Genomic DNA, 23,298 nt, shown 5'->3' with positions numbered 1-23,298 from the left:
GGCTACCGCAGCCTGACTGCGGCAAGCAGGGGCGGGGCGCTCACGGGGCCTCTGTGACTCGCCGCGCAGTGGCGCTGTGCCCTGCCGGGTGCGGGCGAGGGGCGGGGCGGCCTACACAAGTGGGGCCGGACGGGCGGGGGCGGTCGCTTATGCCCCAGGCCAGGACGCGAAATTGACTCCAGAAGGGGTGGTCTCTGCCGACAACCTTGGGCCGCTTCGCTACGAGCTAGGGTCCCGGACGGGGCCGTTTTGTCCTCTGTGTCAGTTGCTTCGCCCGGTGAAAAAGTTTCCACCTGAGATTTTGGGGCACCTCGATCATTTGTAGTCCTGAGCCACATCCAGAATGGAAATTGTGTAATTTGTAGGTAACTGTTTATGAAACCTTTGCCCAGGCAATTGGTTTAGTGTATTTCCCTCCTTCATTTCTACCTTCGAACCGAAATATTTTTAAAGTGCTTTTGAGTAAAACAAATGGTTAATATTTCGCCGACTTCTTGTTACATCTTCCTTTAATTTGTAGAGATAACACCTGTTTACAAATTAACCATGTTTCCTAATATTTTTTCCTGGAATGGATATGTTTAAAAGGTACAAATATGTTTTAACTCCAGTAGGAGCTTTCTATTTGGCTCTGAAATTCAGTGAGTGATAATATTGATTTCATGGGCTGGATTTATAAGTTACTAAATGTTATGCAAGGTCGCTTAAAATGGGTTTGACCCAGTGAAAATTTTTTTCATCAAGGGACACCCATCAGAAAATAAATACACCATTTGTATGCACTTGGCAATGGATCCTTCCTGGCCTCATTTAGGGCTTCCAAACTAGGCAGAGAGCTTATACAGGACTCTTCTCCCAGGGATCTCACTTCAGTCACATTAAACTTGAGATTAATGTTTCTATTTACTCAGAAGTTGTACTAGGCATAATTTTTTAATTCCCTAAGGTTAGTAAGCTACTCGTACACTACTTGTAAATAAGACCTTTCTTGTTCTCCATATCACTGGTTTCCAATTCATCTGACCCTAAGGAACTTTCGGAACACATTACCAGTTAAATAAGTATTGTACTTACCTATATTCTCAAGGAGGCGCCATCTTTACTGGCCTCCTGGGTAAAGCTTTGTTTTGTTAACTTATCTACTAGCTGCTCCTCCTGCTACAATGAGCCTTTTGGAGTCCTGCCAGGTAATGCTGGTTTTTGTTTACAGAAGCTCAGCAGGCTGCCTGCTGAGCAAAGATTCCCGACTTGGGACTCTAGCTCAGGACCCTGGGATCATGACCTGAGCTGAAGGCAGCGGCTTAATTGACTGAGACAGCCAGGCATCTCTTTACCATCTATTTAAATACAGGTGAATTAAAGACTGATTTTTTAAAGATATTATTTATTTATTCATGAGGGACAGAGGGAGAGAGAGAGGGGCAGAGGAAGAAGCAGGCCCCCCTACCTGATCAGGGAGTCCAATGTGGGACTCCATCGCGGACTCCAGGATCATGACCTGAGCCGGAGGCAGACGCTTAACCATCTGAGCTACCCAGGCGCCCAAGGCTGACTCTGTTGAAGAAAAGGTTATGGAATGGATTTCCAAAGTTTGATTCATATGGGCTACCTAACCATAGTTGGTGGTTTTGTTTGTTGCTTACTGTTTTGTTTTGTTTTGAAGTGAATTGTAAAGGTGCTTTATTGAAGAAACACAGAGGACCTTTTTGGAAATAGGTTGTGTTTGCAGGAAGAGGAGAACTGGAGGGTAAATGTGTACCCAAAAGGTCTCTAAAGAATTCATCAGTTGGAGGGCATCTGGGTGGCTCAGTTGGTTAAGTGTCTGCCTTTGGCTCAAAGTCCTGGGATCCAGCCCGGAATCCAATCAGGCTCCCTGCTCAGCAGGTTGCCTACTTCTCCCTCTCCCTCTGCTACTCCCCCTGCCTGTGTGTGCACGCAGGCTCTCTCTCTCTCTCTAATACAAGAAATCTTAAAAAAATAAAAAGAATTTAATAGTTGATATTTGGGGATCATCACTGTAATGCAGTACCACTAATGTCAGTGAAGGGAGTTGGCAATTTGTTGTCTCTTTTTTTTATAACTTTTTAAATAATTTTTTTAAAGATTTTATTTATTTATTTGACACAGAGAGATCACAAGTAGATGGAGAGGCAGGCAGAGAGAGAGAGAGGGAAGCAGGATCTCCGCCGAGCAGAGAACCCGATGCGGGACTCGATCCCAGGACCCTGAGATCATGACCTGAGCCGAAGGCAGCAGCTTAACCCACTGAGCCACCCAGGCGCCCTGTTGTCTCTCTTTTTTTTTTTTAAAGATTTTATTTATTTATTTGACAGACAGAAATCACAAGTAGGCGGAGAGGCAGGCAGAGAGAGAGAGGAGGAAGCAGGCTCCCCGCTGAGCAGAGAGCCCGATGCGGGGCTCGATCCCAGGACCCTGGGATCATTGTTGTCTCTCTTTTAAATACATATTAATAACTCCTATTTCCGCATAACTGCCTCTTGGAAACAACTTCACCTATCTTCTCTTTGCCTCTCCACCCTTTTCCTGCCCTTGTGCCAGCCAGAGCTGACCTGTCCAGATTGCACCAATGGATTCCCTCATAGTTCTTGGTATCTCAGTGGGTTCAGGCAAGAAGTATCCACAAGAGATAGAAGGACAGAAGATAGTGAGGTCGAAGTCCATATTCCCCAAGCTCATGAATTCCATGTTCACCCAGGATTAATTGCAGAACCTCCTTTCAGTTAATCTCTCCAATTCTTCCCTTTGTCCCTTCCAGCCTAGTAATAACTGCTAGTCCTTGGGATATTGCATTATCTCTTGCTGGTTTCCCTCACTCTTGGGCTGCACCTCTGTAAGTCAATATTTATTAACTCTATTCTAAAAATTATGCAGTTTAAGCTTTCCATTCGATTTTTTAAGCTTTTATTTTTAAACAATCTCTACACCCATTGTGAGACTCAAACCTACAACCCTGAGATCACGAGTCACATACCCCACGGACAGCCAGCCAGGTGCTCCTGTCCAGTTTTTGATGGGACTTTGACCTAATTTGCCTTGGCTGAAACTCCATTATGTTAAGTCATTTGGCCTCTGCTTCTTAGTTCAAAACCAGGGAAGAAAGATGGATTGGCTCAATTTATTTTTTGTAGCCAAATCATTATCCATCTTCCTATGGATTATTTCCCTTGAATAGGGTCCCCATCTATCCTGGAGGAACAAGTTATTTGGTTCAAAAACTACCCTCAAAACAATTAGGTTGGGAGAGCTAGTTAATAGGAATGTGAGAGAGGTACCTCCTTTAACCAAGTTTTCTTCCTTTTCCCTATTTTAGTGAATGGCACTACATTCCAATCCCTATAACCCAGGAGTCATCTTTTCACCTCACCTTCACTCTCCATAATTCATTCCTTTACAAATATTTCTCAGGCATCTGCCAGGCAGTGTTTTAGGCACTCACCAAGACCAGTACCTCCTCAGTGTCAAGTTCTGCTTTCTCCACTGCCACCATCCTACTCCAGGATGCGCCATGCTTGTGTAATATTGTCACACCCTCTTAATTGGCCTCTCTGCCTTCATTTAGATCTATTTGATAAAACTGCAAAGGTTACATGAGATACCAACTGTAAAATGCTTACCAAAAACCTTGGCTCAGTGAGACTACCTATTTTTACTGCTTTTAAATTCACAGACTTAACCTGAGGAAATGACCTTAATTTTACTGAACCACTGAGAAGCCTGGCTTATTTATTTTTTTGGTAATGGAAAACTGATATAAGGTTGTCTTTTCAAAGAAGGGAGAATGGTTCTCTGGACCCTCAGAAGTTGTAAAACACCTAAAGTAACTATCCATACACAAACTTGGTGATCCTGTTGTTCAAATGAGCCTTTAAAAGATGTATCTTGGGGCGCCTGGGTGGCTCAGTGGGTTAAGCCGCTGTCTTCGGCTCAGGTCATGATCCCAGGTCCTGGGTTCGAGCCCCGCATCGGGCTCTCTGCTCAGCAGGGAGCCTGCTTCCTCCTCTCTCTCTGCCTGCCTCTCTGCCTACTTGTGATTTCTCTCTGTCAAATAAATAAATAAAATCTTTAAAAAAAATAAAATAAAAGATGAATCTTGTTTTTCCTGTTTAGAGTATGCTTATATATTGTCAGATGATTGAACCCACTCCTTCTCCTCCTCATCCTGGTGTCTTAGGAAATTAAAGTCCCATGAGAACATCAAGATCTTTGTTATTATTACCAGTGCAATATAGGTTCAAGCTGGTAAAAACCCAATGTACAAATAGCTGTACTGTATGCTAGAGAAGTTTCAAAGAATGTATTAGATATAAATCATTTCAAAATCCTGCAGTCCAAGGAGAAGATAAAACTGAACTCAGAGATTTTTTTGAACTTCTCATAAAGTAGCCACTTTTTAAAAGATTGATTTAAAAAATATTTTATTCATTTTTAATTATTTTTTTAATTTATTTAATTTCTTTTCAGTATAACAGAATTCATTGTTTATGCACCACACCCAGTGCTCCATGCAATACGTGCCCTCCATAATACGCACCACCAGGCTCCCCCACCCTCCCATCCCCACACCTTCAAAACCCTCAGATTGTTTTTCAGAGTCCAGAGTCTCTCATGGTTCATCTCCCCCCCTCCAATTTCCCTCAACTCCCTTCTCCTCTCAATCTCCCCATGTCCTCTGTGTTATTTTTTATGCTCCACAAATAAGCGAAACCATATGATAATCGACTCTCTCTGCTTGACTTACTTCATTTTTTGAGAGAAAGAACAAGCTGAGTGCGGTGCGGGGAGTGGAGGAGTTCGGGGAGAAAGAGAGGGAGAGGGAGAAGTAATCTCCCTCTGAAGCAGAGATTCTGATGCAGGGCTCAGGTCTCCATTCCAGGACCCTAGGATCTTGACCAGTGCCAAAGACAGCCACTTAACCAACTGAGCCACCCATAAGTACTGCATACTTCCAGTTATGTTTAGCCTTCAAAGCAGGGTCAATACTAATGTGTGTTTGAAAGGCTTTGTACCTTCTTTCCAGTAAATAAATATCAATCAAAGTAAATAAATATCAAGTTACAGTGAAAATTAGCTTTAGAAATTGTTTAATTTTTGCTCTATTTTTACTTAACTGTATCATACAGGTAGGTAAAAACACTGCACTTGCTATACAAACATAGGTTCAAAACAAATCTAGGCAACCTTTCAACCAGATTGCTGTTCCTAAGTGGGTTGCTCTCTACTTTTTAGGTAGGTTTTAATAGACTAGTGTAACAGAAGTAGAAACTCTAAACACAAGTGTCTTGTCTAAGAACTCTCAGCCAATAATGGCTAAGGTTGATATTCTAAACTCTGTGTCTTTATTGTCACATTATTTAGTCTTTTTTCTTTTACAATAACTTGTAATGATACAAGTAATAGGAAGTAATATTAATCTTTTTAAAAATATTCTAAAAATAAACTATAAACTGAAGGAAGCATAACTTTTTCTTCCCCACTTCGCAAAGAACAGAACTTTCAAACATTAAGGTTAGTAATCTGTCTAAATTCTTCCTACTATCCATTTATATTTAATATTCGTATAGCCTTATAAATACTAGTGATAAAGGGTAGGTGGAAGAAAGGCAGGCAGGAACAAAGGGGCCCCTCCACCGTAAGAGGGAACCACATTTTTCTTTTTTTAAAAAGATCATATTTATTTATTTGAGACAGAACATGAGCGGGGGGAAGTTTGGAGGGAAAAGCAGACTCCCCACTGAGCAGGGAACCTGATGCAGGTCTTGATTCTGGGACTCCAGGATCATGACCTGAGCCAAAGTCAGTCGCTTAACCAACTGAGCCACCCAGGTACCCATGTTGGGAACTACCCTTAAAAAGATTTTACACCATCCGGAAGGATCACTCTACCCTTCTCCATGTGATAGATTGATGACAAAAACTGATTAGATGATAGGCACAGGCTAATTAGATTAAAACAGCCTCCAACAAGCCCTTAAAAACCCCTTACATTTAGAAGCTCTAAGGGCAAAAGAAAAAAAAAAAAAAAGCAAAGAGAAAAGAAAAAAAAAAGAAAGGATGGAAGGAACTCTGATGACAACCCTCTAGGGTCCCCTCCCGCTTAGGGAGCTTTGTACTCTATCATTCAATAAACTTTATTATCATTCAATAAACCCTACTTTGCTGCCCACCATTCTTTGTCTGGTCTACCTTTTCATTCTTTGAAGTGGGATGACCAAGAACCGTGGGCGCTAATGGAGAAGAAATCTTCTAACGCTAGCACACAACAAAGATGAGATCTTTAAATTCAAATTCAGATGAACTTCAGTGGTTGACATCAGAAAAAATAAGCTTTCAGGGCACCTGGGTGGCTCAGTTAGTTAAGTGTCTGCCTTTGGCTCAGGTCATGATCCTGAAGTCCAAGGATCGAGTCCTGCATTTGGGCCCTTTGCTGGGGGTGGGGGCAGTGCTTCTCCCTCTGACCCTCCCCTGGGACATGCTTTTTCTCACTCTCTCTCTCTCAAATAAATAAAATATTTTTAGAAAAAAAGAGAGAGAGAGGAAGGAAGGAAGGAAGGAAGGAAGGAAAAGATAAGCTTTGTGTAGAAATTAAGAAAAAGTTCTTCTCAGCTTCTTAATACTTCTGGCTTATTTTAATCAAGTGAATAAAGGTTCACTGAAAACTAGACTGGGCCCTAGGGACACACTGGTGAACTGGTCTATTTAGGCACTTAGAGAGGCAGAATGCATTGTGCAGTGGATTTCATACCTCATGAGTTGATATGTACAATTGAACCAGAGGTTTTACAAAGCTCTACTTATCCTTACTAAATGAACACATTCTTATGTGATCTATTCTGTTCCATTTCACTTTTTTAAAAAAGCGCTAAATTAAGGGTGCCTGGGTGGCTCAGTCCATTGAGTGTCTGCCTCTGGCTCAGGTTATGATCCCAGATTCCTGGGATTGAGCCCCACATCACGCTCCTCGCTCGTGAGGAGCCGCCTTCTCCCTCTGCCTGCCATTACTCCTGTTTGTGCATGCACGTGTGCTTGCTCTCTCTCTCTGACAAATTAAAAAAAAAAAAAAAAATCTAGGAGTGCCTGGGTGGCTCAGTGGGTTAAGCCTCTGCCTTCGGCTCAGGTCATGACCCCAGGGCCCTGGGATCGAGCCCCAGCATGGGGGAGGGGGGAGTCTCTGCTCAGCAGGGAGCCTACTTCCCCTCCTCTCTCTCTGCCTACTTGTAATTTCTGGCTATCAAATAAATAAATGAAATCTTTAAAAAAAAAAAAACCTTACCTATAGATAAAGAATATGTAGATCAATGAAGACCAGAATCTAATTCACTTAACAGTAACATTATTCATTAAAGAACGATAACTCGTATTTGATATTTAATGCATCAATTTCTTTAAGTTCATCATTGAAGAGAAAATAATTATTTTATTTTCTCATTTAGTTTTCAAATATAAACACAAGTAGAAAGAATATTGCAATGAACTCTCATTTACCTATTATCCAACTTTAACAACCACATTTTGCCATTTTTGTTTCATTTATATACACCCCTGTATTAGTTTTCTATTGCTGCCATAACAAACTCGTACAAATTTAGTGACTTCAAACAACACAAATTTATTATTTTACAGTTCTGTAGGTTAGAAGTCCAACATGGGTCTCATTGGGCTAAAATCAAGGTATTGTCAGGGCTATGTTCCCTTATGTAGCCTCTAGGAAGGGACTCCGTTTTCTTGTTTGTTCGAGCTTCTAGAGTCTGCCCACATACCTTGGCCAGAGGTCCCTTCCTGCATCTTCAAGGGCAGTGATGGTGGGTTAGGTCCTTCTACATCACATTTCTCTGACTTCCTCTATGGTCAGATCTCCCTTTGCCTCTCTCTTAGGCCTCCATCTTCAAAATACCATTAGATTAGAACCATCTGTGTCCTGTAATCCAGGATAATCTCTCCATCTCAAGATCCTTAATGTAATCACATCTACAAAATCCCTTTTGCCTTTTAAGGCACTAGTTCAAAAGATTAGAACATTTTTAGGGGAACTGTTATTTTCTGCCTACTACGACTTCCAAACACACACACACACACACACACACACACACACACACACACACACTAGTTTTTTTTTCCTGGAATATTTTAAAGTAAATCCTAGAATCACAAAATTTTCCTATAAATACTTAAGTATGTATCTGTTTCTTTTCTTTGTTTTCAGTCTAGCTTCTGGCTTCATATTCAACCATATCATTAAAAGTACCAGGGTGCCTGTGACTCAGTGGGTTGGTTAGGCCTCTGCCTTCAGCTCAGGCCATGATCCTGGGGTCCTGGGATCAAGCCCCACATTGGGCTCTCTGCTCAGTGGGGAGCCTGCTTACCCCCTCTCTCTGCCTACTTGTGATCTCTCTCTGTCAAAAAAAATAGATAAAATCCTAAAAAAGTACCAATGACCTATGACCTACATATTAATAAATCCATTGGATGATTTTCAGTCTTCATCTTTCTTTTCCTCCAGCTTCATTTATCAAAATTGAATGGTAGCTAATAGTTAAGAATACACACATACTAGACACTATTCTAAGTGCTTTGCATATGTTAACTTAGTCCTCAAAACAGTGATATAAAATAGAGATGATTATTTCCTCCATTTTCAGATGAGAAAACGGAGACAAAGTAGATAAATGGCTTGTCCAGGATCATACAGTTAGAAAGTGCTAACAAAAATTTAAACCCAACCAATCTTGCTCTGTAGTTCTCTGTATTTCCTATTTCATATTCTTTTTTTTTTTAAGATTTTATTTATTTATTTGACAGAGAGAGATCACAAGTAGACGGAGAGGCAGGCAGAGAGAGAGAGAGAGAGGGAAGCAGGCTCCCCGCTGAGCAGAGAGCCCGACGCGGGACTTGATCCAAGGACCCCGAGATCATGAAGGCAGCGGCTTAACCCACTGAGCCACCCAGGCGCCCCCTATTTCATATTCTTAACCACTATACTATACTTCTTTTCATTTTCCTTAAACTTGTTCAGCAATACTAAAAAGTAGCTTGTGGCGATTTGCTTTTTATAATCCAGTTAATCTGTGTATATGGTAAATCCAGATGGTACAACATTGTTTATTTGGTGGGAAAAAAGTTATACATTACTGAATCCTAATCCCTAAAGTCAGTTCTTTGAACTTTTGACCTGCCACTATAAAACATGAAGATTTAACACACTTACATGAGCCCATCCTCCATTCCCTTTCTGTTTTTGATGTTTGTGGGTTTTTTCTGTGGTTTACTTTAACTAATATACTTGACTGTTTACTTGAGTATTCTATCAATTTTATTTTTTTTTAATATTTTGTTTGTTTATTTGTCAGAGAGAGCACACACAAGCAGGGGGAACAGCAGGCAGAGGGAGAAGGAGGCAGGAGCCCTAAGTAGGACTCGATCCCAGGACCCAGGACTATTCTATCAAGTTTAGGTAGAATCTCTTGTATCCTTGCTCTGTAGAGTAAGAATATAAGACCCAACCCTTTGTTCTAGATCCTAGTTTTTGTTTTCTTTGTATTAACATCTTAAACCCTTTTTATTGTGAAATAAAGCATACACAGAAAAGTGCCCCCCAAAGGTAAAAATCCACAAATATACAAGTTAATGGGTAAAGTGGACAACCATGTAATGGCTACACCAGTTAAGAATTAGAACCCCCAGGTGCACCTGGGTGGCTCATTTGGTTTGGCATCCTACTCTTGGTTTCAGCTCAGGTTTTGATCTTGGGGTTATGGGAGCAAGCCCATGTGGGGTTCTCCACTCCAAGAGTTGTCTGCTTGAGATTCTTTCTTTCTTTCTTTCCACCTCTACCCCTCTCCCCACTTGTGTGCATGACTTCTCTCTCTGTCTCTCTCAAATAAATAAATCTTTTAAGAAAAAAGAATTAGAACCCCCATGTGTCCCTTCCTATACACAACACTTTTCCCCCTCCCCTAAAGGAGAAAATCACTTTCTTACTTATCTTTATGGTTTATCACCTAATAATGTGTTCCATAGATTTGCCTAGTTTTTAAAACTATATATAAATGAGATCATACTGTAAGTACTATATCATTTTGAATTTCTGAATCATAGAGTACATATGTCTTAATCCATTCTAGATATTGCCCAGCCATTTTCCAAACTTTTGTACTAATTTACACTAACACTGACAGTGTTTGAGAGTATAACATATTATGGACGATATTTTTTCCTTTCATTTACATTGTCAAGAGTGATCATTATGTATATTATGTAACCATAATGTCTTCTTTATGCTTTGTTCATAGATTGGCTCTAAAAATGTAAGCATCCATAAACAGCTTTATTTTATGAGTGTGTAGATATTCCTCGCTCCATAACAATATGGGGTGCTAGGATTGCATTTCCTTCTCTATGGTTTTAGTGTCATTATCCCCTAGAAACAAGATCAAATGGATTCATATTTTATAATCCATCAGTGTAAGATAATCAATAAATTCCCACTACATTTGAGTGAGATTCATATATACATAGCTACTGATTTTTGTGGTACAATTTCTGTTTTTCCATTAGTTCCTGGTTGTTCCTCTTCTCCCTGCCTCCCTGATATCACATTCTCATTGTTCAATTCCTGCCTTTCTGGCCACTTCTCAGTCTACCTCTTTAATTCTTCTTTGCCTAAACATTAACTATTGGTAGAGATACCCAAGACTTTGTCTTCGGTTAGCGTATTTCCAAACTGTGCTCCCTAAACCCTTAGAATGTTGGACACTCTTTTAGGGAAACTTTAAGGTCGAGAGGTCAAAGCTATTTTCATAATAATACTAGGATATTATTTGCCTTTTCCCTTGTTGATATCTGTACAGCTGGCACAAAAGCAATGGTGGGTAAATCTGCCAGCAACTCAGCACAAATCAAGCCAATGGCACCAAACCACACTAGCAGTCATTGTATTCTTCTACCACACATTTGTAGTCAAAAAAGCAAAAATTGCATGTTTCACCTAAGAACATCCTTGGTGGAACAATAAAAATTATTAGTACGATTAAAGCTTAACCATGTGAGTCTTTTAATATTCTGTGTGATGAAATAGGAAGTATATATAACTCATTTCTGCTATATATTAAAGTATGATGGTTGTCTTGAAGAAAAGCGCTGAGATTGAGTTGTAAGTGGACTAGCTCCTTTCTTCATGGAACCCATTTGTACTTGAAAGAACACCTGACAACAGACCAGGTTTATTCATGCTTAGATAATCTGGCAGACATTTTCCTAGAAATGAATGAAGTGAACCTGTCATGTCAACGGCAACAACTGATGATATTTGTTGCCAGTGATAAAATTCAAGCTATCGAGAGAAAATTGGAATTTGGAAAACATGAAACTACAGCACGACCTCAACAGCTTCCCAGAGGTTAGAGATTTTTTTTTCTGATGAGTGATTTTAATAATATAACTTGATGCTGTGTAATGAAATATGTCAATATTTGGAAGTTCTGCATAACTAAGCCAGTATTTTTTCAAATGATTAGAAACATTACCAAATCATACATTGGTAAGACAAAGGATAAGAAAGACTATTGACTTTCTTTTTCTGACTTAAAATGTTTTTACTATTATTACATAGTCCTTAAATACCAGCAACTATATTTATCACTATTTAACTGTTTGATTCCATGACAATCATAAGGCCAGTGAAAATATATTATTTAGAAAATAATTCAGGGTTTCATGAATATTCTGGATCACCACTTGGCAAACTATGGCCCATGGGTCAAATCCTGACCACCTTCTATTTTTATACAGGTGCAAGCTAAGAATGGTTTTTACATTTTTTAAATGGAAGGTAATTTAAAAGGAAGTATTTTTATGACACATAAATGCTATATGAAGTTTGAATTTCAGTTCCATAAATAACTTTTATTGGAATACATCATGCTCATTCATTTACATATTGTCTGTGGCCACTTTCCCACCAAAAATGTGGGAAACAAAGGCAGAGTTGAGTCGTTGTGAGAGGAACCATATGTGGTGCTGTCATCACTTTGTGCTATTGCTAAAAGGCAAATATCGAGAGGAATCTAATAGAATTCCATAAATTTCCAAATGGTGATGAATATGTTTAATTAAAAGCATTTGCATAAAAATAAATAGAAATAGATGCAGTACCTGATATGTCTGTATGAAAAGACATTGTTAAAGTTGAAATATATAAAATCTCATTACAGGTCAGCATTAACAGATGAGTATTTGGAACAGATTTTTTTTTAAAGATTTTATTTATTTATTTGACAGACAGAGATCACAAGTAGGCAGAGAGACAGGCGGGGGGGTGGGGAGCAGGCTCCCCGCAGAGCAGAGAGCCCGATGTGGGGCTCCATCCCAGGACCCTGGGATCATGACCTGAGCCGAAGGCAGAGGCTTTAACCCGCTGAGCCACCCAGGCGCCAGATTTTGATGACAGGTCTAGAGTGTTTTTTGACACTAGCCACCAATAATCTGTTAGTTCTCTAATCGTCCTATACCAACTGGGTGTCCAACAATTCAATTCAGTTCTGACACTAACTACCCAGAGTTAGTGTCCAACATCAAAGTTAAAGGACTCATTCCCACAAGTCTGCCCTTACTTTAGACATCATCCACAAGTAGAGTACCCAGGCCACCCACATTTTTGCCCATCCAACTACAAATCAGTCACCACACCCCCTCCTTAGGTTTGAGAAGTTGCTAGAATGGTTCCCAGAACTCAGGGAAACACTTTATTTATGCTTACCAGTTTGCTGTAAAGGATACAAATCCAACTCAGGAACAGCCAGATGAAAAAAATGCACAGGATAAACTATGGAGGAGGAGGTACTCAGAGCTTCCCTGCCCCCTCTGGGCATGTCACCCTCCTGGCACTACTGTGTATTTGTGGAAGCTCTCTGAATCCCACCATATAGGAGTTTTTCTGGAGGTTTCATCACTTAGACATGATTGATTAAGCCACTGGTCTTTGGTGATCAACTCAACTTCCAGCCCCTCCCTATTGTACTCACTGTACAGTAATGGCCAAACAAGCATTGTACATGTTGCCAAGGTAACCTGCAAGACCATTCTGCTTATCAGCCAAGACAGGGGAGTCCTTGATGACCCTTCAGACCTCAAATTGCTCACCAGTTTCAGAGGGCAAATGGCAGACATGGGGTGAGAGTGGTTCTTCTTGGAGTGTTTGAGCCGAGAGGTGAGCAGAGGGCTCAAACAGGGAGCAAAAGGCCAGGCTTCACAGGAACAGCAACTGCACAAAAGTTTGTCCCCTCGTCTTGAAGGATTTCTCAGGGGTACAAGCAAGGATATGACCAGGTCACCAGTCTGACCCTAGGTCATCTGTAAAAGGAAAAATGTGCATCCCGGCTGGGGCCGCACTGCTACATAGCCTTGCCCATCCCTGCAGGCTTTGCCACTGAACTGACTCTCTTTGAGGAATTGAAAACATGAGCTTTCTAGCCAGAAAGCTAGAAGGCATCTTTATAAGCACAAAACCAACAACAACTCTGTAGCCAGAACTTCAGACTTCAGAGGAAGTGTTTCAGGTGCTGCCTTCTGAGCCTGTCCCTGAGAGGAATTTCTCTCCTCCTGCTCCTCCTTTGACTAAATTAGTGACAAAATTGAGTTGCATGGGAATATAAGTTACAGGGGGCAAGAGCTTCAGTGCCTTGCTTACCAAGAGGATTTAGAAACAGACTGTCCAGCTGTCTTCTATTAAGCTTGATATTAAAATGATTTACAAAACTGAAATAATGCACTATTCACTAAAAAAAAAATTATTGAAAACCAAGTTATTTTTCATTAAAAAGTTTTATTTATGTTAACATTCATTTGTAGGTAAGCAAGGTAGAATGAGATTATACTGGAATAGAGTGAGCCCAGATCCAATTATTGGTATCCTCATAAGAAGAAGGAAATTTGGAAGCAGATACAGAAATGAGAATGCCACATGAAGGAAGCAGAGATGCTGTCACCAGCCAAGGGACAGCAAGGATTGCTTTCCACCACCAGAAGCTAGGAGAGGGGTTTGGGATAGATCCTTCCCTAGAGACTTCAAAAGGAACATGGCCTTGTAGACACCTTAATTCTGGACTTCAAGCCTCCAGAACTGTGAGAGAGTTTCTGTTGTTTAAAGCCACCAGTTTGTGGTGCTTTTTTTTTTTTTTTTACAGCAGTCCTAGGAGTCTAATACAACACACAATGGGTTTATTATCATTATTGTTAAATGTATAAAAATATTTATTAAAATTTTAATTTGTAATGTGTTAATATTGATAAATGTATACTCATAAACAAAAGTTCTTTAGGGTTGGGGCACCTGGTGGCTCAGATGATTGAGCGTCTGCCTTAGGCTCAGGTCATGATCCCAGGGGTCCTGGGATCAAGTCCTGCATCAGGCTCCTTTCTCAGCGAGGAGCCTGTTTCTCCCTCTGACTGCTTCTTGCTCTTCTTGCTCTGCTTTTTCTCTCTCTCTCTCTCTCTCTCTGACAAATAAATAAAAATATTTTAATTTAAAAAAAAGCTTTTTAGGGTCTTCAAGTTTTAAAAGTACAAACAGTGCTGAGACCAAAAAGTTTGAGAAATATTGTCCTATGTCCTTTTCCTTCCCTAGACTCCTCAAAATCTTAACTGTGCCTGTATTTCAGCTACCATATAAACACCAGTGATTGCAAGTTTTTTCCTTCTGCTCAGACTTCTGAGCAGAAGCTGTGAGCTTCCAATTCATATATCCTACTACCTATTTTTAGACATCTGAAAATCTGTATATACAAGACTAGCCTCTAGATCCATTCTCTCACACTGGTGTTCCAGGGTTCTCTCTTTGAAAGGCACCACTCACTTGTCCCCCATTCCAATCCATTACCAATCCATCACCAGAATGTTCTCTAGAATCCACCTACTCTCTCCATATCCATTACCATCATAACTGTAGCCATCATCATCTCTCACCTGGACCACTTTGATAGCCTTTTAGTGGATTCCTTTGCATGGACTGTGGGCTCCCTACAAACTAGTTCTTCTTACTACAGCCAGAGAGCATGAGCTATTTAAAACACATTAAATCATATTCAGTCTCCCCCAACTCCACATTTCTCCACCCTATCCCCACCCACACCGCCTGAAAAAAAAAAAAAAACTTTTAATGGCTTTCAGTAGCTCTTATCTTAGAGACCAAAATTCTTAGCTACAGGACTATGTATGGTCTAGTTAGAACACTTACCAAAGTATTTTTGGGAGCAAGTTCTACAAGAAAAATATAATTTTTTAGTCAATTTTTTATATAATGCAGTTAAGCCAGTTTCATTTTCATACTAATTTTTAAAATAATTTGGTTGGATCAAATCTTGTCCCTCTTAATTTTATATTGTGAATTTTCTTTGAATATCTTTATTTTGGGACGCCTAGGTGGCTCAGTCTGTTAAGCGTCTGCTTTCTCAGGTCATGATCTTGGGGTCCAGGGATCAAGTCCTGTGTCATTCTCTCCTAAGCAGGGAACCTGTTTCTCCCTCTCCCCCTGCCTGCTGCTCTGCCTGCTCGTGCTCTCACTCTCTCTCTGTGTCAAATAAATAAATAAGATCCTTAAAAAAGCAAAAAACAAAACAAAGAAAAGAAGACCTTTTGGGACGCCTGGGTGGCTCAGTTGGTTAAGCAGCTGCCTTCGGCTCAGGTCATGATCCCAGCGTCCTGGGATCGAGTCCCACATCGGGCTCCTTGCTTGGCGGGGAGCCTGCTTCTCCCTCTGCCTCTGCCTGTCATTCTGTCTGCCTGTGCTCGCTCTCTCTCCCTCTCTCTCTGACAAATAAATAAAATCTTTAAAAAAAAAAAAGAAGACTTTTTTTTTTTTTTTAAAGAAGACCTTTATTTTGACTGATTTTACTAGGTCAAATTTGCAGTTCTAAATTTTGTCAAGTTTTTATAAATTCATAAATTTTTAATATCACTTTAGTTGCATTTGATTTCATGTTATGCTGATTAGTTATTTCATAAAATCTGATATTTACTGGGTTGATTTACACTAAAACTTCATTAAGAAAATGTGAGTCTTCATCCATATATATATTTTACCTGTGCAAGTATAACGATCATCAGTTTTGTTTTCTATTGTTTATTTCTACAATTAATTTGTTTACTGATTATTAGTATTTGTTCTTTAACTAATGAGCTGTCCACTTCACATAATTCAGGATTGCTCTATTATCAAAATCCTTTACCAGTCTCAAAATTCTTTCAATTTCTCGGGAATACAAAAGAACATTCTCAGGGTCATAACATTTTGCTTTGTAAATATGTATCTTTTTTGCTAAGGTTTTTCTTAGTATTATATACTGCTATGCAACCAATTATGCAACTCGCTTTTTTTTTATCTTGAAATATTAGATTGGTTTGTCCTGGTTTTAGGGAAGCTTTTCGAAAACTAATACATCAGTTTATTTCTCTATTTTATTCACTTTCCAGTATATCCGAGTTTTATCTGCTTTAGAAGACAGGTGGCTGAAAACAGTGCAGAGGAGCTATAATGGAAAAAGGCTTTGCCACCGTTTTATAGGAGAAATATTTATCAGAATTCCATACTGTATGCCAAAATAGTAAATACTTGAAGATGTGTTACATCTGCAACATTCAAAATATATTTTCCGGTTTGGCAAAATATTTAGCACTGAAGAAGTATTTAGGTATTTTAGGCTAATCCCACTCCTAGAAATTTATCATAAGCCATTAATCTCAAAGAAAACAAAATGTCAACATTTTTTATGTTTGTTTGAAATAATACATGCTATGGTAAAATTTTTAGCAATAAGGTCATTGATAAGTTTAATTTGTTCCTTCCATTCTCACTCCCCTGATACTCTATAGCCTTCCAATTTTTTCTATGCATATTTACATATCCATTTTTCCGTACTGTTTATAATTTTGATTAATAACTCATTGATATCTTTATATATCATTGTAAAGGTAAAACTACTGATTTCTAGTCCTAAGTGGTTTTGAATATCTAAGTTCTGACCTAATATTTTTTTGTGAGGCGAAGCCAGATGGAAGTACCAAAGCATTCTTTTGGTTGTTTTTTTTGTTTTGTTTTGTTTTTGGGGTTTTTTTTTTTGTTTTTGTTTGTTTGTTTGTTTGTTTTAGAAACAAAACATTCTAAACAAGAATAATTTGTTCTTTTGATGCCATTGTTCTCTTGATGCATTCTCTTGATGCCATTTTGTTACTGCTGACAGGATATGACTTTTCTGATCAGGGGAGTTATGCAGATAATGAAGATTATGGTTCTTCTGCAGCAATTGGATCATTTAGCAATTGACAAATGATGGGGTACCTGGCTGGCTCAGTCAGCAGAGTATGCAACTCTTGGTCTCACGGTCCTGAGTTCAAGCCCCCGTTGGCTTTTAAGTGGCTTTTTAAGTGGAGCCACCTTAAAAAAGTTTTTTGACAAATGGCTACTGTTGATAAGTCATTCAAAACCATACAGATTTTGTCCACTAACAATATCTTTTTTAATGACTCACAAAACTTTTTAATTATAAAATTGTATTGTATTTTATTTTTTTAAAGATTTTATTTATTTATTTGACACGGAGAGAGAGATCACAAGTAGGCGGAGAAGCAGGCAGAGAGAGAGGAGGAAGCAGGCTCCCCACTGAGCAAAGAGCCCGATGCAGGGCTCCATCCCAGGACCCTGGGATCATGACCTGAGCCAAAGGCAGAGGCTTTAACCCACTGAGCCACCCAGACATGCCTAAAATTGTGTTTTATAATGGAATTAACATCAGTCTATAATTTGTGTTGCAGCACTTGGAGTTTCATGGGAATGAATGATAGTCATAGTAAATATATGGGTTCTAAAAAAAAAAAGCAAACCTGGAGGCATCACAATTCTGGACTCCCAAGTTATACTACAAAGCTGTAGCAGTCAAAACAGCATGGTACTGGCACAAAAATGGACACAGATCAATAGAACAGAATAGAAAATCCAGAAATGAACCCCAACTATATAGTCAATTAATCTTCCACAAAGCAGGAAAGAATATCCAATAGGAAAAAGGACAGTCTCTTCAACAAATGGTGTTGGGAAAACTGGACAGCAATATCAAAAGAATGAAACTGCACCACTGTCTTACACCATACACAAAAATAAATTCAAAATGGATGAAATGCCTAATGTGAAACTTGAAGAGAACACAGGCAGTAACCTTTCTGAGTAGCAATATTTTTCTAGGTATATCTCTGGAGGCAAGGGAACAAAAGCAAAAATATACTAATAGGGCTTCTTCAAAATGAAAAGCTTCTGCAAAGCAAAGGAAACAATAAACAAACCTAAAAGGCAATATATGGAATGGGAGAAGATATATGCAAATGACCTATCCAATAAAGTATTAGTATCCAAAATATATAAAGAATTGATAAATATCAACACCCCCAAAACAAACCAAGTTTAAGATGGACCAAAGACATGAATAGACATTTTTCCAAAGAAGACATACAAATGGCCAACAGACACATGAAAAGATACTCAAAATCCTTGATCATCAGAGAAATGCAAATCAAAACTACAATTAGATACCACTTCACACCTGTTAGAATGGATAAAATCAACAATACAAGAAACAACAGGGCTGGCAAGGATGTGGAGAAAGGGGACCCTCTTGTGCTCTTGGTGGGAATGCAAGCTGGTGCAGCAATCTACTCTGGAAAACAGTATGGGAGGCTCCTCAAAAAGTTCAAAATAGAGCTATCCTAGAACCCAGCTATTGCACTACTAGGTATTTACCCAAAGAATACAAAAATACTAATTCAAAGGGATACATATATCCCAATGTTTATAGTAGCACAATCTACAATAGCCAAGATACAGAAGCAGCCCAAGTGTCCATTGATTGAAGAATGGTCGAAGATGTGGGGTGTGTGTGTATATGTGTATATATATATGTGTATACTATATACATGTGTGTATATTGTGGAATATTATTCAGCTACAAAAAGATGAAATCTTGCTATTTGCAACAACCTGGATGGAGCTAGAAAGTATTATGCTAAGCGAAATAAGTCAGAGAAGAACAAATACCATATGATTTCATTCATGTGGAATTTAAGAAACAAAACAAGTAAGCAAAGGGTAAAAAAAAAAAGAGAGGGAGTCAAACCAAGAAACAGATTCTTAGCTATAAAGAACAAACTGATGATTACTAGAAGGGAGGTGGATGAGGGGATGGATAAAATACATGATGGGGATTAAGGAGAATACTTGTGATGAGCACCAGGTGTCGTATGGAAGTGTGGAATCACTATATTGCACGCCTGAAACTAATGTTACACTGTATGTTAACAAACTGTAATTTAAATAAAACCTTAGCCTGGGTTTAAGCATCTGACTCTTGATTTCAGCTCAGGTCTTGATCTCAAGGTTATGAGTTAAGAAACCAAGATCTGTGCATTAGATGTGATACTTTTACTGGGGTGTCATTGATTCCAGGCCCTCTCAGCTGACAGAGAAAGAAAATATATGTATAAATATATACATATTTATATACATAAAAAATATGGGTTTCTAGACATTTTCCATTATCTCCTGTTTCTTGGTTATTTATTTGCTGATATAATCTTACCTTTTCACCTGAAATTTTTATGTTTAACTTTTCTAAAAGATCTTAGGAAATCTTAAAGGAAATTTTTCCTAGCCATTATTGTTGGATGATTTTTTTTAAAGTTTTTTTAAATTTCCTTTTGTTTTGAACAATTTAAAAATAAAGATTTTTAGTTTATCATCTGTCAGTTAAAATCTAAGTAAGAAATACAGGAAGATCAGATATAAGTCTTTAGTCAATTGAGAAAAAAATATAGGGTGAAATCATACTATCTTAGAGTATCTCTTTAAATGAGTATGATTAGATGTTGCTTTGAGAGTTTTGTCCAAGGACAGTAGTATGCAATTTAAAAACCTCAGTAAAAGTATGGGTATTTCCTGTGAAAGGATATTACTGTACTATAACTGGCTTATTTCACTTAGTTTTTTCCAAGTTTCATCCATGTCGTAGCATGTGTCAGAATTTCATTCCTTTTTCTTTCTTTCTTTCTTTCTTTCTTTCTTTCTTTCTTTCTTTCTTTCCTTCTTTTTTTGTAAGATTTTGTTTATTTATTTGAGATAGGGAGTGAGTGGGAGGGAGAGAGAGAGAAAATCTGGAGCAGACTCTGAACTGAGCACAGAGCCCTTCACCAGGCTTGATCCCACAACTGTGAGATCATGACCTGAGCCAAACCGAGAGTCTGACACTTAGCCAACTGAGCCACCGAGGTGCCCCAGAATTTCATTCCTTTTTATTTTTTTAAAAGATTTTATTTATTTATTTGACAGAGAGAGAGATCACAAGTAGACAGAGAGGCAGGCAGAGAGAGAGGGGGGAAGCAGGCTTCCCGCTGAGCAGAGAGCCCGATGTGGGGCTCGATCCCAGGACCCTGAGATCATGACCTGAGCTGAAGGCAGCGGCTTAATCCACTGAGCCACCCAGGTGCCCCTCATTCCTTTTTAAAGCTGAATCGTGTTCCCTTATATATAGGTACCACATTTGTTTGTTCATTCATCTATCAGTGAATATTTGGGTTGTTTCCACTTTTGGCTCTTGTAATTAATGTTACTATGAACATTGATATATAAGCTGTAAAAATAATGAAATCTTGCCAATTTTAAGAACATGGATGGAGCTAGAGTATATTATGCTAAATGAAATAAGTCAATCAGAGAAAGACAAATACCATATGATTTCATTCATATGTGGAATTTAAGAAACAAAATAAATGAACATATGGTGGAGAGAGAGAGAGGAAAACAAACCATAAGAGGTTCCTAACAATAGAGAACACACTGAGGGTTATTGGAGGGAGGGAGGTGGGGGATGGGCTAGATGGGGGGCGGGTATTAGGAGGGCACTTGTTATAATGAGCACTGGGTGTTGTATGTAAGTGATGAACCACTGAATTCTAGTCCTGAAACCAATATTGCACTGTATTTTAGCTAACTAGAATTTAAATAAAATTGGGGGGGGGGGTGAAAAGAATTTTCAAATATACAAGCTTCAAAACCTCCTATTATTCCTTTCTCAGAAAGCAGCAGAGGATGTGCTGCTTCCAAACTACAAAGAAAATCAAGAAAAAGGAAACCAGAGAAATGAGAAAACAGGAGAGTCAAAATAAGAACTACTACTACTAGGGCGCCTGGGTGGCTCAGTGGGTTAAGCCGCTGCCTTCGCCTCAGGTCATGATCTCAGGGTCCTGGGATCGAGTCCCGCATCGGGCTCTCTGCTCAGCAAGAAGCCTGCTTCCCTCTCTCTCTCTCTCTGCCTGCCTCTCCGTCTACTTGTGATCTCTCTGTCAAATAAATAAATAAAAAAATCTTTAAAAAAAAAAAAGAACTACTACTACTAGAGGAAAGAAGGCTGGAGAGAATTGGGAGAGGTAGGTCACCAGGGTTAAAAGTGAAACTTATATATTATTTGAAAATCTGGCAAAATCATTCTTACATTTTTTGACTGATCTCTTTACAGAATTTGGAAAAAAGTGAAGTTTTAAGTCCATAGGTAAACAAGCAAAGCAATTAACTACAGGAAAACAAAGTGGAATTGTAATACAATATGCTTAGCTCAGCACTGAACAATATTTACTTAGTCATAGTAATATAAATATTATATACTCATTTAACCAAAAATTGTGATATAATTTCATTCTGAAGAAAAAAAACTGTCATTTTTAGCTTATAAGGAATATATTCTCAAATACAGTAACAACATAAATGTCTACAATTGATGTCAAGTATAAGCACATTATTTAGAATTATGGAGGTAAATAGATGAATCAGCTAAAATTATAGAAAGGTTATATTTAAAGAGGATTGGGACTAGGGACAGATGGTAAGGTAGAAGGAGCCTCATGGGACTTTTGATTTTAAAAAGTTAAGTATGGCGCACCTGGATGGTTCAGATGGTTAAGCATCTGCCTTCGGCTCAGGCCATGATCTCCAGGTCCTGGGATCAAGCCCCACGTTGGGATCCGTGCTTAGTGGGGAGTCTGCTTCTCCCTCTCTCTCTGCCCCCTGCCTCTGCTCATGTTCTCTTTCAAAAGAATAAGTAAAATCTTTTTTTTTTTAAAAGTGAATATGGCACAGTGGGTAAGAACATAGCCTGTGGAACTAGACTGCCTGAATTTGGGTCCCATTTAAAATTGTTTCTAAAAAATAATAATAATAAAAATAAATAAATAAAATTGTTTCTACCCCATAGGGATGGTTATGAAGAATAAAAGTAAAATGTTAACAATGTGCTAGATGCATAGCATGTTCTATGTGTTGGCTAGTAGTTGTAGTAATACTAATTATTTAAATGTTGTGCAAATACTACTTATTAACTTTTTTTTTTAAGATTTTTTATTTATTCATTTGACAGACAGAGATCACAAGTAGGCGGAGAAGCAGGCAGAGAGAGAGGAGGAAGCAGGCTCCCCGCGGAGCAGAGAACCCGATGCGGGGCTCAATCCCAGGATCCCTGGATCACGACCCAAGCCGAAGGCAGAGGCTTTAACCCACTGAGCCACCCAGGTGCCCCAAACTTTTTTTTTTTTTTTAAGTAAGCTCCATGCCCACTGTGGAGCCCAGTGCTTGGCTTAAACTCACAACTGTGAGATCAAGACCTGAGCAGAGAACAAGAGTTGGACACCTAACCGATTGAGACAACCAGGCACCCCTTACGTTGTTAACTTTTTTTTATTACTATTTTTAAATTTTATTCATTTGCCAGAGAGAGACACAGTGAGAGAGGAAACACAAACAGCAGGAGTGGGAGAGGGAGAAGCAGGCTTCCCAAGCATGGAGCCCAATGTGGGGCTCGAACCCAGGACCCCGGGATTACAACCTGAGTGGAAGGCAGACGTTTAATGACTGAGCCACCCAGGTATCTCCATTGTTAACTTTTAAAAAATTGTTTTGTAAAGAATATTGCAGTCATTCTGAAAAAAAGATAAAGTCCTGAACTAGGACTGTGTTAGTGGGTTTGGAAAGGAGATTATTGACATATTTGGGAAATAATAAGACTGAGGATCTGAGTGAGTAAAAGAGGAGAGTATAAGGGTCAAGGATGTTCCTTTTGTTTGCTTGTTTATGGAACTGGATAGGTGGTGGCTACCAAAACCCAAAAATATGAATAAAGAAGAATGGATTGGGAGAAGCTTGGGAAATTCCTGGGTGACAGGCATAATGAGTTCGATTTTGGATATTTTGAATTTTCA

At 39.0% G+C, this 23,298-nt stretch overlaps 2 long non-coding RNA genes across 2 annotated transcripts in view; both read left to right on the top strand.

Moving 5' to 3' along the window:
• Positions 1-5: 5 nt before the first annotated feature.
• Positions 6-21,211, top strand: LOC125093381 (uncharacterized). Its single transcript, XR_007125224.1, has 3 exons — positions 6-361; positions 1,211-1,351; positions 21,127-21,211. It is a non-coding gene; the product is annotated as an uncharacterized LOC125093381 (long non-coding RNA).
• Positions 21,212-21,424: 213 nt separating this feature from the next.
• Positions 21,425-23,298, top strand: part of LOC125093378 (uncharacterized) — a 57,261-nt gene continuing 55,387 nt past the window's right edge. Inside the window, exon 1 of the long non-coding RNA XR_007125222.1 lies at positions 21,425-21,477. This is a non-coding gene — a long non-coding RNA (uncharacterized LOC125093378). The remainder of the gene's footprint in view (positions 21,478-23,298) is intronic.

This window comes from Lutra lutra, chromosome 2 (genome assembly GCF_902655055.1).
Source record: "Lutra lutra chromosome 2, mLutLut1.2, whole genome shotgun sequence".
NCBI classification, from domain to species: Eukaryota; Metazoa; Chordata; class Mammalia; order Carnivora; family Mustelidae; genus Lutra; species Lutra lutra.
Note: the sequence above shows the minus strand (reverse complement) of the source record. Positions and strands in the feature narration are given on the sequence as shown.